Below are 4,025 nucleotides of genomic sequence, written 5' to 3' on the forward strand. Positions count from 1 at the left end.
CAGCATACTGATAATTTTCAAATGATGTAATAAAAAATCTGGTGGCAGTACTGTATTATTTTGCTGACTTACATTTGAGAAAAAAGAAGCTACCTGCGTCATTATTTTAATATAGTAGATCCTGGATCTTCTTATAAGAATACATGTATAGAAACTTAAAAGATCATAAATTCCTCATGAGGAGACATTGTTTGATCTGTGTCATTGGCATGTATTTGCAAAATATTTTAACACTGTAAAACATTAGAAATTTGAAGACTGGGCATGGGAAAAGGTTTATACTCTAATACAATGATGCTGGTGTACTTCTACACAAGGCCTCTTAGTGACATCAATCAATTGGAGGTAGGAGTTTATCAATGAATTGCTTGACATCCATCATTTCCTGTTGACATGAACTGTGCATCATACCTTCATAGGTTTTAAAGGTCACATTGGCTGGATTCACCAACGTTTTTAGTTTTTCAACCGTAAGAGAACCAAACATCAGGGGAACTAAAGGGTCAAATCCCCGTGGCACTGGAGAATAGAAATATCTCTATTAGCACCACCGATAGGACCCTGTGGAAAGGAAGCCCGAAGTGGAAGCCAGCAATTGAGTGCAGTGACACCTGCCAGTTTCTGCTGCATGGTAAGGGCAGTAGATAAAGACAAAGTTCCTCCCTGAGAAAACCCTCCCAAAATAATTCTGTCAGAAGGAATGCCATTCTTCACTTCTTGATCAATCAAAGCTTTTATATTTTCTGCTGCCTGTTTAATCCCAGATTCATCCTCCCGTGAATCTGGTGAAAGCCCAATAATATCAAACCATGAAGGCATAGCCATGGTCATATTTAATGTAACAGGCCTAACAGGCCCAGTATCTCCCAATCCATGCAGGAAAATCACCGCAGCGGTGACCTTCCGGGCGGCGGGCGCGATGGCGGGCAGCGGGGTTGACGTGTTACTGCCACACATACACCGGCTCAGCTCACAGCGCAAGCGAAAGGAAGAGCGGGCGTGCGAGCGGCGAGTCCCGGCCGGCCCCACCAGGCGCACCCTCCAACAATGCTTTATCAATTGTCTTAGATTTGACTCTTTCTCATGCATAGTATAAAATATTTGGATTTAAAAATAAATCCATATGCATCCCTTCTCTACGGCTTCTGATTTTATAGGATTTAATCACTTCTCCCTCTGCCTTTGTCTTTCGGGAAAAAGAATCCTAACTTTTCTATAGGGCTTGCCTTGTAAGTGTTGAGAGGCCAGTTAACTATAGGGTTTTCTGTTTTATTCTTTAGGGAGACTCAAGGGACCTAAGTTCATAAGATTGTTCTCCATATCCTTGGTGCCTCACCTGTAAAGACCACCCCACTTAAAAGGAAGCCCCTTAAGAAGGGCAAGAGGCTCAGCCCAAGAGCTATTGACTATGCCATATCACCCTCCACTGGGCTCCACCCTCACGCCCTGACATTTCTATTCCATGATTTCTCTAAAGTTTTCATATTTAGGCCTTTAAACATAATTTTCCTTAATATTCCTTTTTCATATACTATATTTTCTACTTTTACCTTTGTATGTCCTAATTCCTGCTGTTAATCCTTAATCTCTTACATTTATATGGATTTTTGTCTAAAATTTTGTTTCATGGATTTTTCATCCTTTATCTCTTTTGCTTTCAGGATTTTATTTTTTAATCTAATTGACCACTGGCCTTTTATACTTTATTCTAAACATCATGTATTTTCTCTTATTATTTTCAACTGTTAATCTCTTGTCTTCACCGGGATTTTTATTCTCCCATTTCAGTTTGTACTTTACTCTTTCTTTCCCCCGTATTCTCAGTGTTTTAATGTTACTTTATTTCTAATCTCCTATTCTTCCTTAATTATGAAAAATCAATCACGTATTTTTCCTTAATTAATTTTATGTCATGACTGACAAGAAGTGTGATTATAAATGCGGTAGCCACAGGGGGGACCTGTGCTAGAAATAATGAGGGGAAGCTTTCCTCTCCTCTTGGTCAATCCTGTCTTTGCAGAGCTCCTCTTAGAAATATCATTGCCCGTCTTTCTACTGTACTGTCAATTTCTTTCTTATGATTTCATAAGAGTATTTAATGTGTATTGATTATGCATTTATTACAGTGGAGTTATTCAGGTCTCTGGGGACCTGAATTTGGGGCATAGAAGTGGTCTCATAGGCCCCATCCAGAATGAAAGTGAAGAAGAAAATTGATTAGCTATAAAACATTCTTTAAATAAAAAATTTCTCACAAAAGGCACCTATGAACTGAGATGATGGTGGTGTATATAGTGACTTAGGAAAATATTCCAGATTACTTCACTCCCTGGTGACTACATTATAGAAGCTTCCAGGTTGTGTCATCCACACAGCGGATACACAATGTAAATAAAACCTCCTGGACTTATACAGCTCTGGAGACCTGCATGTCTAATTTTGGTGTCAGCACCATTTTTGTACCAAGTTAGCCTCTCTACTAATCACCATCCTCGGTATGATTTTTTTTACCCCATGGAAAAATAAACACATTTTAACATGTAGCTATGCCGGCCCACAGTCCGTTACCCATACCCAGACTGCGAACTTAGGGAGCTGAGAGAAGTGGGGTGAACCAAATCTTTAAAACTCTCTTGTGATCTATTGCTAGCAAAAGCCTGTTTAAAACTTAGCTCCTGATGCCTCAATGGAAAGCTTATCCCTTCCTTTTCTGTCAATGATCTGAGCTTAAAATAGGTCCATCTTCATTGTGTCATGCAAATATGGTACTCATCCAAGTGCCTGCTTCAAAATAAACCTTGGCCAGTTTAGAGGGGAAAATGAGAACATGAAAAGACTATCCAAACCTTTTGCTAAGTCAAATTTAAACATTATTATAAATTCCTTATCACCTTATAAAAACCCTCAGGTTTAATAAATTGATGTAGGAAAAACTGAGTTTGGATAAAATATTTGGCCATAAGGGCAGCCTGTGAGAAGCTGGTATCAGATGTGTGAAGCTAAGATCTTGATGGCTACTTGGCAGGAGGGGTTCAGACTTTTTAGTTTTAGAAATCAAACTCAACACTCCAAACACTGAGTATCTCAAGATGCTAATCAGCTCTTTCATTGCACAGCTGACCAAACAAGCAAACAAACAGAAAATCTTACAATCCAGATAAAACATCTTAGGAAGATTTCTTTCCAATGAATTCACCTTTATCAAAGTAATGGCAGAATACCATTTGGCCAGACCCAGAATATGGTTATTTCAGTGTTTTTCAAACTGTGTCCAGAAACATAATCTACAAAGTCCATATATTTTCTGTGAGAATTTTGAGTATTTTCTATTGATTTCAGTTAAAAATTTTTTAAAATAAAATTAAACAAACCTTCAATAGAAGCACTGTCTGGATTATCTGAATGACATCCTGAAAACCAAGCATTTCCAAGACAGCTCAGCACCTATACTGGCAATTGTGTTAATGTCCTTGGGGTGGGATATTAAATAGGAAATTTATACTGAAATGCCAAGAAATAGTAGAGTCAGATAAAAACAGGATGGGGGACAACCACCAGGATGCAGTTTTTCAAATAAAATATTTGAGAATTGGTTATGACTTTTGGATTATTCAACCAGATGGGGAATAGTAAAGAATAGAAAGACTGAAGATTCAGTGGGAATATTTTGAGAATTTATTTGGAGTAAGCTGTGCTATGTAATATGCACATGCACACATGTGCACGTGCGCATGCACACACACACAAACACAAACACACAAGATAGAAGTGCTTCTTCCATCACTATGAACATTTTGAGGGATTAAGTCCAGGAAGACTGTATTAGCCTATACAGCTTAGTATTAAACCATGGATGCAGAGTGAGCTTGTATATAACTCACACCCAAGAGAACTCTGTACATTTTTTTTTCTTTATAAAGAACATACATATTACTCAAGCTGTAAAGTAAAAATGTTTCATTGATTGAAAGGACATCCTTTATTCTTTTTTTTTTTTTTTTTTTTTTTGAGACGGAGTCTTGCTC

The 4,025-nt window shown here is 37.9% G+C and overlaps 1 pseudogene; it reads right to left on the bottom strand.

Moving 5' to 3' along the window:
* Positions 1-319: 319 nt before the first annotated feature.
* Positions 320-957, bottom strand: LOC112632045 (annotated as a pseudogene).
* Between the last annotated feature and the right edge of the window lie 3,068 nt (positions 958-4,025).

This window comes from Theropithecus gelada, chromosome 9, assembly GCF_003255815.1.
Source record: "Theropithecus gelada isolate Dixy chromosome 9, Tgel_1.0, whole genome shotgun sequence".
Lineage (NCBI taxonomy): Eukaryota > Metazoa > Chordata > Mammalia > Primates > Cercopithecidae > Theropithecus > Theropithecus gelada.